This window comes from Eurypyga helias, unplaced genomic scaffold (assembly GCF_000690775.1).
Source record: "Eurypyga helias isolate BGI_N326 unplaced genomic scaffold, ASM69077v1 scaffold5116, whole genome shotgun sequence".
Taxonomy (NCBI): domain Eukaryota; kingdom Metazoa; phylum Chordata; class Aves; order Eurypygiformes; family Eurypygidae; genus Eurypyga; species Eurypyga helias.
The window spans coordinates 1-15,331 of NW_010254534.1; positions in this window are offsets into that span (position 1 = coordinate 1).

Genomic DNA, 15,331 nt, shown 5'->3' on the forward strand with positions numbered 1-15,331 from the left:
CACAAGTACAGGCTGGGTGGAGAATGGACAGAGAGCAGCCCTGAGGAGAAGGACTTGGGGGTACTGGTAGACGAAAAGCTGGACATGAGCCAGCAATGTGGACAGAAAGCCAACCATATCCTGGGCTGCATCCAGCAGGTCGAGGGAGGTGATTCTGCCCCTGTACTCTGCTCTGGTGAGACCCCACCTGGAGTACGACATCCATCTGTGGAGCCCTCAACATCAGAAGGATATAGACTGGTTGGAACGAGTCCATAGGAGCGCACGAAGATGCTCAGAGGGCTGGAGCACCTCTCCTATGGGGACAGGCTGAAACAATCCTATGAAAGAAGGTTAATTTCTTTTTCTTCTTAGGGATATTTGTGTTCATGTGTTAATTTCTTCAATGATACAGGTATTGTTATGCAGGAGACTTTAATATGTAACCCATTCATTTGAAGAAATTATTTTAAAAGTTTTGGAAGGAAAATTTGCAATTATTTTCTAATTAATTTTGCAATTAGCTTCAGGCTGTAGCTTTTAAATTATTAGCATGTTGGCATATGGCTTTCAAGATTTTTCATGAGTCATACAGCATTATGTGTTAATTATATTGTCTTTTTGATTTAGAATTGCTTTTCACATATGAAGAAATTTAGTGTGTGCTTTATATTGATGCTGTCATATCACCGAAAAGTTATCGTGCACAAGAAAAGAAGTAGTGCAAGATAACTTGCGTATTTTTAGCACGTGAACAGACTTTAAGTCGTGTTAACTGCTTGCCACTTCTTTTAAAATCACTTGAAAGCCATGTAAAGATTTGTGTCAGAAATGAAAGTAAGCTTTTGAGTCTAGGGGCTGTCATCTGTTTTATCCTTCAGGAGTGGCTCATATAATGTATCCAATTTCATTGGGCTCAGGGTACTACCACAGTATGGCCTTAGTAGAAGAGTAGGATTGAGTATAAGTCTTAAGAATTTGCATCTGATAGGTAGCATTGCTTTTATTTTTTTTTTTAATTTTAGGGTTATTTGGCACTTGATCTATTTGTGATTTTTCACTTCAGGCAATTTTTTCTTCTTCACAACATGTCTTAAGTCTATTATTGGTGCAGGGAAGGATTTTGTGGCCTGTAGTGTGTGGGTGATAGCAATTTAGTAATCTGTTGTGTTGTTGCCTGCAAATATAGAGGACTGGGCTCAGCATCCTAACACCATAAGGTCCTTTCTTTCTAGAAGTCCATCATGTCCCTCAAGTAGCTCTGTGAAACACTAGCAAACCTTCCTGATGTTTGTTGTTCCTCCTTCTCAACCTATAGGGAAGGCAGAGGAGAGCATGATTTACAGGGCAGGATGGACTGATAGAGGGAATCATTGCTTCAGTCTGTTCCTCTATGGTGTCACCAGTTTTTTGTTATTTCTGCTTCACGGGTTGCAGTCAAGTAGCCAACGTTAAGAGTGCCTCATGGTTGTCTCTTAACATCTTTTGAAATGCCGGGTGTGAAATACTTCACTGAAATCACAAATGGATCTTGGTTTATAAATAAAAAAAATAAATGCCAGTTTGTACGTAGGCACATATGTTCTTGTTGTGTTGGACTTAGTCCAAAAAGGATTTTGTTATTTTTGGCCTATGTGGGTGCTGATAAATCTGAGAGAAATACTTGGAAGATATAAAATGAGTTTTATAGAGAAGGTTGAAGAGACATCTCAAACTTTGTTGTCCAAGTCGATTTCTGCTTCCTGTGCATGTGACAGGTTCTGATGGTGGAAATGCTTAAAAGATGCTGCAGAGTGCCTTTTATCCTGAAAAGTAAGGTGTGGGTAGAAGGATATTGCTGCAGTGTAATCGCTGAATCCATGGTGCTTCTGCAACTTGTGTGCTTTGACTCGTGTCTCTTAGGCTTTCCTCATGCTTCCCCTGTTGTACTGTACTCTTGGTTGACCATCTCATACTCCTTTCTTCTCTCTCAGCTCATACCTACATTATTTGTTTGCGAGGAGCAAGGACTGCCTGTGTTCAACGCTTGTACAGTTCTTGCTGCAGTGTAGGTACCTATGGGAGGTACTCTAGGTGAAGTTTACTTAGGGAGACTCTCTCGAGATGTCTGAAATCGGCCCAGAGGAGTTTAAGTTTAGGAATGTGCTGTGAGTTAGTGCCAGGAGAAATCAGCCTTTCTCTAGGGAATCTGAAGAGACTAGTCTCTTTAGGCTAAAAATTGCCATTGCAGAAGCCCTGACCTCCATGACAGTAATGATAGTGGTATCTGTATGAAACATCTGTATGTCATTTTTGACGTTTTTCCAGAAATAACTAGCTGGTTAGTGCTGCTTAACGGGACTCTGGGTTGGTGTTGGGCCTTCATTCCACATGAGGATATTCTGAATACTTTATTATACTTGGCAGTCACTTAAACCTGTATCAGAACTTCTCTTGATCCTAAAATTTTACAATTTCCCCACCAGTTTAGTGTTAGAAGTATGAAAAACCTATTTCACAGTATCTTTTATTTTTGGAGGGTTTTGTATATTTTCTGGTTTTTGTGTAATAGTGTTAACACTTATTCATAATAAGCACATGATTGACACTTGCTATATATATCCAAAAAGCCACAGGGTTTCTGGAGGGTAGTGCTGCTTTTGACCTCACATTCAGTCTAACTTTTAGCTTTTTCAGTCTGATTCAATATAGGTGGCACATGTGCTTGTGCAAAGAAAAAGGAGTGTGGCATCTTGGAACATGGTGTCAGATTCAGAAACCATAGATGGAAAAGCTATCTTGCAAAAACCTCCTGCCGTGGGTTTAACGTGTAAATAAAGATGGCAAGAGGGTACAGTCATAGGGGGAACTGTAATGTGTTTATGGATGTTTCTTAGGTGCAAGGGAAATTCAGGACTAACCAGTAAGATTAGAAAAAATGCAGCTTAGGGTTAATGTTTGAATAATTTCATCTGTTTTGTGTTAAGGTAAGCAAACAAGGAAATTATATCGCAACAGACACATGTATTTGAATTCTACCAGGTATGTAATTATTATCCTATACTGTTAGGAGAAGGATGGGAAATTGTCCTTCCATGAGTCTGTTCCTTACAGAATGGATCCCTTACCCTTATGCTTACCTCCTTTGCAGATGGTAATGTAAAATAAAAAGAATTATATATGCTACCAGAAGTTTTACATTTAGGAATGTAGTTAGCCATATTTTTCCTCCAGCCACCTGTTCTGAGCAAAAATTTGCCTTTGGTTCAAATTGTTGCTAGTATGTCTTAGTTACCGGTACAGTACATGTCCACTTAAGAGAACTGTCATACTACCTGGCTGTCATGTGGAAGTGAAGTTTTTTTTTTTACTAACTGGAGCAAAACCCTAGCTGCCTTCTCTGAATTAATGCACTAACCACTACCACTGGATAATAATCTTTTTACCTCTAGTCCAATGAATAGACTTAAAGAATAGGACATAAGAGCATGACAACACCTTCTGTAGTAGCTGAGCTGTGTTCTGAGAGAGGAGTTGAACTAATTTAAATCAAGCAGAGAAGGGGCAAGAAACCTTCCTCCTCATCTTAGAGGAATCTCCTAAGCATGGACTTAGAGTGAAAGGGTGAAGGCAGTGCTTCATCTTCCTCTGTTTTGTGAATTGCAGCTGAGCCCTCCTTGAAATCTATGTTAAAAATATGGTTTATTCAAGAAAATATTCCTGTCAGCACATTTTCAAAGTATTTTTTTTGCTTACACTGTGGTTGTACATTTGGCCTAATTATTACATATTTGTGCAGAGTTTTAGGTGATGTGTTTTGGCTTTTTTTTTTTTTTAATTCCCCTGGAATGGCACTTTTATTACTGTCTCCTCCAGTCTTTTATTCAAGTCCTGAGACCAAAGCTGCAGGAAGGGAGCCTGTCCAGCAGAGTTCTCTGGGACTGCTGTGATTGCAATGACTCAGCTTCTGTACTGAATGCAGAAGATAAATATAATAGCACTGAGGATCTTAGACCTACCAGTACAAAGACACAAAGTCTCAAGAGCACAAAGCAGCTGTTGTTCTCTAAGGGATGGAAAAGAGCATTTCCAAAAGAGTGGATCACTGCTATTGTTGGGCTTTTAAAACTGCTTTTGGCTGATTCAACTGAAGATGTCTAATGTACAGTTGCAAGAGATTAGAGATTTATTTCTACACAAGAAAAGCCCTATTAGGTTAACTGGTTTTGAAAACAGGCCTCCTTCCCGGATTAAAGTTAAGTACAGGTCTTGTGTGTTTTCTCTTTTGCTATGTAGAAAGCAGATTGCTGGCAGCGTAAAAGCATCTCATGTTCTTAGTAACCTTGAAGGGTATGCTTGTACACAAAGCGTATACAGGCACACAGAAGACTTTGCCCTTTCTTATTGTCTTATCAAAACATAAGGAGACCGGAAGAGTTGATCCTGTCAGTGCACAGAACCTGTCTACACCACACAGAGGCATGCCAAACAGCCTAGCTCCAGTGCATCGACACACTGCAGTGCAGTGCCACGTGGATAATATACATCAGTATAGGTGTTCCTTGGATCCATCTGGAATTAGTGTCATAGAATCATAGAATGGTTTGGGTTGGAAGGGACCTTAAAGATCATCTAGTTCCAACCCCCCTGGGCCATGGGCCCAGCTTCTCTGGGCAACCTGTTCCAGTGCCTCACCACCCTCTCTGTGACGAACTTCTTCCTGATATCTAATCTAAACCTCTCCGCTTTCAATTTAAACCCATTCCCCCTTGTCCTGTCACTACAGGCCCTTGTAAGAAGTCCCTCCCCTCCCAGCACCCTTGTAGCCCCTTCAGGCACTGGAAGGCTGCAATAAGGTCTCCCCGGAGCCTTCTCTTCTCCAGGCTGAACAAGCCCAACTCTCTCAGCCTTTCATCATAGGAGAGGTGCTCCAGCCCTCTGAGCATCTTCGTGGCCTCCTCTGGACTCGCTCCAACCCGTCTATATCCTTCTGATGTTAAGGGCTCCACAGCTGGACGCAGCACTCCAGGTGGGGTCTCACCAGAGCAGAGTAGAGCGGCAGAATCCCCTCCCTCGACCTGCTGGCCACACTTCTCCTGATACAGCCCAGGATACGGTTGGCTTTCTGGGCTGCCATACTCTTCGTGTTTCAGCTTTCAGGTATTATCTTTGCTAGCTACCTTGTATATCTTCGTTCCTGTGTGCTAAAGATACTATGAGTGCTTTCAAGATAAGCTTTGTACTAGTTTATTTAAGCCATCAGGCTTGAAATCAGGGGGTAGACAAAGAGACATCTCCAGAGCATGGAATCTGTCTTTCTGCAGTGAGAGGGACAGAGAAAACATAGTTGGTTGGTAGGACTGGATGTTAAATTTGGACATTGGAAACTAGTTGAGATGAATACAGACTACAGAGTTTATAAAAGACAGAGCACATGCTGCATTTTGCAAAATGTTTTTTCCTCCTCCTCTCCCCTCCTGTGTGGCTAAAATTCAGATTGGCTTCCGTAACATAGCTTTTTTTTTAAGAATTTTTAATCATCCAACAAAATGAATTTCTAGCTTTTACTTATGCTGTGATAAACTGGAATTAATTCTGTTGATAGCAGGCCTTCCACCACTGTGAAATTAACCTGAGACATGAATCAAGTGAAGTGTCTCCAGTCTTATGGTAGGAGGGGAGGTAACTAGATCATATTAAAAAAATGTTATGATCACTTCTTATAATTACATCCCATGTAGAAGTAGTAAAAAAACTTCTACTACTCTAAGTGTATTAGGAAAAAACCCATGTTGATCCAAAACCTATTGAAATCACTGGAAGTCATTAACTGACTTTCCTGTGGTTTGTTCATTGTCCTTATGTTAGCTCCTTAAGGTATTTCACCTACTAATTGTATGCTTTTTGGGATGAATGTCAAATAACTGAGAGGAGTCTTCTGCTTTAAATTTGTTAAAAATATGATAAGCTGAGATTCAGTATTTACTGGTTTCCACAAGACTGAAAATAGAGTAAGTTCATGCTCTTGATTTGGCCAGCAGTGATTAGTACAAACTGTTTAAATCCCTGGAGCTTGATTTCCCATAGTCAAAGATTTTGCTTGAGGAAGACTTTGCAAAGCTTGCTTTGACAACACAGGCTTCTGCTGACACACTTTACAGGGCTACACGTGATATTCTTGTCATTGTACAAGTGCCAGGAAGGTCAGGTCTTCTCTGGAGACCTGAATGTAACATGGTTTTGTTCATCAAGAATGCGAAAAGATGTGAATCCATGACCTGCTTTGGCAGAAGTCTCTGGTATGTACATATGGTTGTTCTGGAAAAATTTCCTTCTATTGATATAACTTTGTTAGTTAATGGCAATGCTTGTAGAGTGTTGACATAAAGAACAGCTTTCCTCAGTGGTGTAAGAGTCATTTACAGGTCTCTGTTGGCAAAATACCTCTGCACCAACAGGCATACTTGGTCTTTAATAAGTAATACAAAGAATTGAGTGGATGTGTGAAGTCGACTGGTCTGGGGAATCGGGTATCTTTGAACTGCAAAAGAGATGCCCAAGAAAAGCATCATTAGCATAAGTAGCAGTTCGAGGAGTAATCTGACAGAGAAGTGTCCAAAAATGAATTTAACTTTACCAGCTTTTACTGCAGCTGAAAAAAAAATTGTCACTGCACCTACATGACTTCTACAATGGTGGGTTAATCCCCCCTACTGCTTCTCCTTCCCCTTGGATGCTCAGGCAAACCCCACATGTAAGGGTAGCCCCAAGGGACAGAGCTGTGTGGCTGTGAAAGAGGAGGACCTGTAACAAGAGTCACACACCCAGTATATGTGCCAGATGGATTAGTAGCTTGAAAGCCTGCTCCTCAATAATAGATAAACCATGTCCAAAGAAGTGGCGGGCCAGATTTCTCTTAAGTCAACTGTACCACCAGCTGCCTTTTAGGATGATGACATACTTACTTAACTGCACAGATTCATGGGCTCCTATTACAAGCAACCCCCTACCCCAACATGCATTATTAAACTTATATATGATACTAGGTGTCTCTCTTCATTGATCCAGAATTTCAGCTAGCAAGGGGGGTGAGTTATAGGGTTCAGCATGGCCCAGGAGACATGCCCGAGAAGGTCTGTAGAGCTACATCTCCCCAGATACTTTCTGTAAAGTGGTTTGCAGAGCCTCTCAAATTAGGAACTCTGGTAACTACACACCATCTCAAAAGTGAAATGACCCATCCTAGTGATTTGGTAATGGGACAGGACTAAATGTCTAAAGAGGCACAAGGAATTTCTGCCTCTTCTCCTGGTTAAGGCAGTTTAATTAGCATTTTTGTTGAATATCTTGATTGGATTATGGGCCTGGCTTTGGACTTGAAACTTTTTCTTTACAGCAAACATGAAAATTGGTGACATAATGACACGTTCTATACAGAAATAGGAGATATCTGTGTATATTCTGGTCAGCACTCTAGGTGTTTATAACCTTTGCACAGAGACAACTGTAAAATACAAACCCTACAAACAACCCAATTTCAGGTGGGGCTGCCAAGACTGCACCTCCATCCCCCTCCACGAGCATATGTCATTGATCCCATTGCAGTTAAAGGCACCTGAGAGGAGATGACAGTATGGCAATTCTGAGGAAACAGATATAGGTCCTTCTGGTTTTGGTAATGCTATGCTCAACAGGACTGTGGTGTTAATACTGGGACAGTGGCTACCAAACTACTGGTCACAAATCTTTGCTGTGTGAGAGCCGCATCCTGGGCAAGCAGCTCTGGTGAGGATGCTGCAAGGCTTGAATTACGGAGGCTGCATTGGTGACTCCTGCAGCTGCGTTGTCCTTGCTGCTGCTTCTTATTTGCAGATATTCCCTTGACTCCTTCAGACCTAGACAGAGTATGTCATACTGGTCTGTGGAAAAATGTCCTCTGGGTTGAAAAGGGATGAGTTATATGGCAAACAAAGCTTGCCAGGGCTCTGCAAGCAGTAGGCAGTGAAGAGATGTCCTGAGACCCAGACATACTATTTCTCAGACCTGGGAGATGTTTTAGACCTGAGAGCCAGCATTTAAAGACAAAAATATGTTTTTCAGTTCAAAATTTAGTTGGTTTTGCTATCTGTGGAGTACTGGGGCAAACAGAGCATTTAAACCAGCGCTGAGTGATTGTAGTGTATGCTTCCCATGGTACTCTGTGGGATTTTGCTGTATCACACTGTGACTGAAATACAGACAAAGCAGTTACCGCAGGTGATGAATTCAAGAAAATAAAAGTTGGGATGAGTTTCACAATGTGCTTTCGCAATGATCATGAGATTTCTGATTTTTCTTATGATGACATTACAGAATATGAATGCATTTTTCACAATAGAAACGCTGGAGTGCATGTAATCCATGATGGACCTGTGTTTTATAAAGGAAAATGACTTCAGACAGATTGTAGAGGCTGTTCTCTGACAAGTGTTTCTTTTGGAGGTGATGGTGGCTTTGGCAGCTGCTTGTCTAGCTCTCCCTTAAATTCCCTGACAACTGGGTCACGTTTGCCTAGTAAAGGGGCTTGAGGAACCCCTCCGTGTTTAAAAAAATAAATTAACAAAAAGGAGTTTTTAATACAGTTTGGGTAATTGATCTGAGTTAACACGAAGTCTCGCGGGGCTGGTTGTACTTGCTGGTACAGTGGACTAGTACAGCTGAGAGGACTGGGGTAAAACATTAGTCTGTGGGAAGGTAGCAAGGATTCCCCTTTCAACTGGAACTGCTGACAAGAAAGATATTCAACAACTTTAATTGGATATCTACAGCTGTTTCAGTAAGATGGATGCAAGCATTGCAATGCTCTAGCGCTGCAAGAGTTGTCTTTTTCAATTGCTTAGAAAAAGGGAAAACTGAATGCAGTCTCAGCCATGTGTTTTTAAGCTCTGTTTATTGTTCCTTGTAATGAATGTTGAATGTATGCAGAGGTGTGTATCCGGGCCGGTCACACTGGCCTGCCTTCATAGGCAGTGCAGACAAACAGGCACAGCTCATGGAGCTGAGGTGAACTGTGTCCCTTCTCTTCTCTTTGAAGTATATCGTATCCCATAGCGACTGGGTCAGCCATCAATAAAAGCATCTTCACTGTGTCTGTGTGACACAGGATTTTGCATCCAAATGTTCCATAAATAGATCCTGGAAGAGTGTGAGAATACAGGGAAATAGCATACATACCTGCCTCCACCCCCTCCCAGCTCTATTTCCAGTTCAGAGACTGACTGAACCAGATGCAAACTCTGATTTAGAGGTGGTTTATTAACCTTTGTTGGATTCCTCTTCTGTGAATTTGTGTTGTCTTCCCATGTAAATTTTTGCATTCACTGTGCCCTTTGGTAAGAATTCCTTGTTATGGAGTACTCCTAATTCCCTATTTGTAGGCTTCTAAAATTAAGGGGGGTGACACTCTCCTTAATGAATGAAATGCTAATAGTTTGTCAGAAGAATCTGGGGCTATATATTTTGTTCCAGGTTACCTTATGTAGTAATATACAAGAAGGAGTCTGCTCAGAAAGGTGTATCTTATTTCAAATTAGCTGAAATGTCAGCGCTTCTAAGCTCATGAATTCATGAATCCATTGAAAAGACTTGTAGTTTATATAAAATAGCACTTGCTGAGTATGGGAGCTGGAAAGGGAACAGCTATTTGGGCCCTAGGTCATGCCTAGGGCTTAATACATCAGCATAGTATTTGACATATTTCTCAAAAAAGGGAAGCTGAGAAGCCAAGTTTGGCTACTACCTCTGCTCAGAAAATTTGCTTTCGGAGCTGTGCATGAGGGGAGAGTTGTGCTCACAGTAGGAAAATCATAGAATCGTAGAATGGTTTGGGTTGGAAGGGACCTTAAGGATCATGCAGTTCCAACCCCCCTGCCATGGGCAGGGACACCTTCCACTAGACCAGGTTCCTCAAAGCCACATCCAGCCTGGCCTTGAAGACATCCAGGGTTGGGGCATCCACAGCTTCTCTGGGCAACCTGTCCCAGTGCCTCACCACCCTCTCTGTGAAGAATTTCTTCCTGATATCTAATCTAAACCTCCCTGATTTCAATTTGTACCCATTATCCCTTGTCCTATCACTACAGGCTCTTGTAAAAAGTCGTCTCCCAGCACCCTTGTAGGCTGAGGGTGAACGCTGAGACAGATTTTTCGCATAGCCTTTGTGCTTGTCTGTTTATACAGCTTGTTCGGTAAAGAGTTTGCATTAAAACAAAAAATAGGCAAGTTAAAAAAAAACAAAGGAAAGAAAACAACAACAAAAAACCCAACCCACCAAAGCACATAGCTAAGCCACGGTAACCTTTTTTGTAGAAGTTTTGTGGGTGGTAACTCATACCTCTCCATTCCATTTCATTTCTAGCCTTTTGAACACTTTGATGTCATAAAATCATTTTCATTGCAAAGTTGGGTCAGAGAATGGTGGTTAGAGACTCTCTGCCCTTCAGCACACTGCAGCTGGAAAGCAGTGTGGTCGTTTTCCCGGTATCTAATGTGTCCAAAGGTGATTTTCAGGTCAGCCTTTCACTGAATTACGTTGAAATAGAGTAGTCGTTCCTCTGTCTTGAAAAATATATAAATCTTCCCTGCTCACACTGATAGGTAATCATTGGCACAGCTGGGATGTATCAAAGTGCATCATTCCTGCGTCTTACTTAGATGTACGTTTTTGTCACCAACTGCAGTATGCCAAGCAGTACTGCTGACTGCATTGCTGTGCTGTGCTAGCTGAAAGTCCTCGAAACTACTGCCATTTAGATAGACTTTCTGATTGTACCCTTGAAAGAGGGCTATGCTGCTTTTATCTGGGGCAGCTCTTGTGGTGTATGAGTTGTTGCGGTTCTATATATTTAAGTAGTTGTATACCAGTACTTACGAAGTGAACTGCTTTCTCATTTCACACTAATATTAGATCTCTTCGTATAATTTTTTTAAAAAGGACTTGCTTTATGTGAATGAATTGGGAAACAAACTTTTCCAGGTACTCACGGTTTCTCAGCTCCTCCTTGGACACTGTGTGTCCAAGACATTTATTTCATTAGATATTCGAAGATGAGCTCGATTGCTTTTTATTATTTTAAAGTAGCACAAGATTAGTGTTTAATCTCTTCTTAACTTTACATGGTAATCCTGTATATTGACTATTAAAACTACGGCGAAAACTTTGAATTTTGTAGAGAAATGGAATTCTTGAAAAAGACAATCAAACGAAGACATATCATTGCTTTGTAGTTCCTCAGTAGCTGACCTGTGTTAAGAGCTAGAGAAGCTATAGGGTTTAGTGTAGAAAGCTAAAGAAAAATGTTGGGATGTATTTGTTCAGTTGTAGTCTAATTACGGAGGTAAGGGTGACACTAAATTGTATTTTGGAGACCCCTGTTTACTGACTCTTGAAAGGAGACCCCTTGCACAGTCTGCACTGAGGGGGTTTCTCTCTCTTGTCATTGCAGCTGGGTGAGAGGGGGGAGCTTTGCCTCTCTTGACTAAGAAATCAAAGGACAGAAACAGCAAACAAGCCCCAAGAGCATTTTGTGTGCTGTGTGTGGCAGTGTGGGGAAATGGTTTTGGGCAATGACAGATTCAGTGTGACTGAAAATGTGCATTAAGCATGTGAAGTGTGGCTCTGTGCTGATGGCAGTGTTTCTAGCACTAGCTGGATGGCTGAGGGAGCTACAGCTGTGGCTAGGAAACCGTACGTGCTGGAACAAGCTGCTGAGATGACCATGGCTGTGGAAAACTGGTCTGAGGAGTGTGCTGCTTTAGAAGTCAAGATGTTCACTGTACAATAACGTTCAGGAAGATGGGAATATGTACAGGCCACAGACTAGCTTCCAACTGTACAAGTACAACTCGGTATTCTTACAGTTACTAGATCTGAAAACTTTGCTGTCTTGGACTCAAAACTTGTGATCTTGTAACTAATAAAACCACAATTTTGTCAAGAAAGGAAGACGTTACAGTCCTTTTTTGAGCACACAAGCTGAACACCTCACCCTATGAAGAAGAACTATTATTACACGTATTTCTGAGGTTCATGTGTTTGGGGACCACTCAGGTACCTGAAAGACAGTATCTACTGTCCAGGCTGGATGAGGCTTTCAGCAACCTGGTCTAGTGGAAGATGTCATTGCCCATGGCAGGGGGGTTGGAACTAGGTGGTCTTTAAGGTCCTTTCCAACCCAAACCATTCTATGATTTTATGACACTCAGGCTTTGCTTTGAAAACTTAGCTACCTGAAGATTTGATCCTGGGCAGATCAATGGGGCACCACAATGTTGGTTGCAGTTGAGTCTCTAGCACCTCTCTTCTACCTCAGATTGCTTCAGTTTCAGGGACCTAAATAAATCTCTTCAGGCCGGTGAAGATTCCTACTTGGAGCCCACATTTCCCACGTGTTGAGCAAGTGTCCCAGCAGTGGCACTATTGAGTGAGTAGTGGGAGTGACTTTGATCTCCTCTTTCTCTGGCCGTCTTTTCAAGCACGTTGCCCACTTGTTTGTTCTTAGGTATATGTCTAACTGCAGGAGGTGTTTTCAGACTCTGAATTACCTTTTTACAGGGACTGAAAGTGAAAGTTAAGTACCTATCTTTGGGAGGAATATATTAGATATGCCTCACTGAGGTGATACCTCTTAGCTGGTTTAGACATCCTTATCTATGGTAAGGAGAGGGTTTTGAATTCCCTTCTAGCACTCTGGAATTTCTCCAGTGATTAACAAAATACTTGTGTTTCCCATGCAGGACTGTGCATTTTACTTCTGAGACAGATATTTTGCTTTTAAGTGTGGCAGCTGTACAATCGCGCATATGCAGAATGCGCCAAGGAAGTGGTTTGAGTTTCCTGCTCTAAGGGAAATGTGTCGGAAGGGAAGTGCTGTGTGTTCAGAACTTGTGTTTTTGAACTTGCTGATTTGACAGTACTGTAAATACTCCTCCAGTGTTGGCTCAAAAGAGGGTTTTTGTTCAGGCTCTGTAATTAGTGCCCATATTTAAATGTCTGCATATATGCAATTGAATTTATTTTTGGCTTGAGCTTAAAAAGTGCTTTTGACTCTGGCCTGAAGGCCTGTATAAAACTTAAGCTAACTGAGTGAATAAAGAAGCCAGATAGCACTGCATATAATTTAGTGTGATTAGTCAGTAGTACAACACAATTCTTTACTACTTCATTAGTTTCTGTCTTTATAGCAAACAAATATTTTTTTATTTATGTTGCTTAGAGTGAAAATTAAGTTACTATTCTGTCAAACAGTTCACTGAGTTTCATAATGGAGTTATGAGGGTGGAAAGTGTTTAAAATGTGCATCTATTTCTTTTGGTTTCTTGGAAACCCTGATATCCTTAGTTGAGATAATGTCCTAGGTGTATCTGATTCATCAAGTGCAGAACCTGTACTTGATCTGCCTCTGTTGATATCAGTGTAACACCTCAAAATTAAAACAACGTAATGAGAATCTATGCTGTTTATACCTCATCTCTCTGTCTGTGAATGTTCCCATTGATTTGAATAGGAAATTTCATCTTCACATTCAAGACCATGTTTCTGTATATATTTAGAAATGGTGTACCTTATGCAGCTTATATGAAAAATTGCTTTCCGTAAGGGAAGTGCTTTAGGTATGGTACAGCATGCTCTGGTTTTGCAGGGTGCTCTGTTTCTTTTGAGCCATGCAATTCTGAAGATGTTTACTTGTTCAGGTTTTCACGTGAAATTTTCCATCAGTTCTTACCAAATGCTGGTTATTCACAGGAGTCAATAAGGTGAATAATTGTGTTTATGTAGTTGCTCATAGTTTTCTGTGTGAGTTACTATTCCTCTCTATTTTGGCATTTGATATCTCCAGGGAAGTTATAAAAATAAGGTTTCAGTGTTTAAACTTTCACTTGTGTTAGTAGGTATTTTAAAGTTATAAGCAAGCTCAGTTGTTGTGGATTTTAATTTTTAAAAGAAAAGGTTTATTTGGTTGATTATGTAGTCACTTTGACAAGTCCTTTTTTTAAAAATATTAGACATTGTGTAACGCAGTAAGTTATCAGCACTCTAGTTACTAAGAATTGATCAAAACTAAGGAAATCATACCTGAAAAGCTGGGTACTTCCAATCTAACTGTGGACTTAGACTGTGACAATTTGTGCTTATTGTATTAGAGAGTATTAGTTCCTTTTGTTGGTGTGAAAGGCCAACAGCTTCATGCTTCAGTAAGTCAAACTGTTAATGTGTTTAACTGCTGTCAGTAAATCAAGTGGATTTTTTTGCTTCTTATCTCTTGGTGGTTCTTTAGATGCCTTTGCTTTCTTTTCCATAGCTGATATTTTTTCTTCCTTCATTACATCAGAACAGGATTATTCACATATCTATTCAGCTGCAAGGGTTAGAATCTTCCTTTGTTTTCTGGAGGTACTTGAATTTCTTACTTTATCTCTGGGCAGCTGGAGTTGGAGCTGTAAGAAGCAGCTACAAATATTGTAAAATTCAGAGCTTAACAGCTGGGGTTTTAAATTTAAAATAAAGATCTTAACGTTGCCTCATACCCTAGAAACAGCCTGCTGGGAACGGGTAACGAAGAGCAAATCCATGCATACCATATTAGTGTTTTACTGTGCTAACCAGAGCAGTCTCAGTGAGTTTGGAGTAAAATAACACTATTGAAATGGCTATCCATTGCACAATTTTGGGATTTTACTAATTTTATATTAATTTATGTATTTATGTAGATGTCTGTAGCACTTGCTTCCTACATGCTTTTTATGTTTTTGGCATATGATAAGACTTAAGTCTAATTTTGCTGTCTCTGTTAATACTCTAGAAGTACTCAGTATACATTTTGATATTCCCAATTGAAAACTATTGAAAACATTTTTCTATATTTGATCCTAAACAGCAGATATAGTTGTATGCATAAAAAGTGACAATGCTGTAGCTATGAACACTATGAAGTTATTTTAGGTAGTGGCAAAAGTTCTAGAATTGAGGATAACTGTAGATTAGTGGATCTAGAGATTTAGTATATATAGGGGGGTTGGTATAGGTGAAAGTGTTTTGGCTTCTTCATCTTTTCTTGAGAACACATACTATTTGAAAGAGGAGTTTGAAATCTGGTTTGCCATAAATACTAATTATATTCTTTGTGTGGGTTCTTGCTGTCATAGTCGCGATAACTGTTGCTTTGTGTATAGTGGGCCAGCTCACAGTGGTTATTGTAGAGGGTCATGAATGAGATTTATTTGTGCTGTGCGGTTGACCACATCTGGGGGTGAGCACATGCTGGCAGCTAATTGGCCTGGCAAATGACCAGGCTGCTACAAAACAGCATCTTGTGTTAAGCAGAAAAATAAAGTC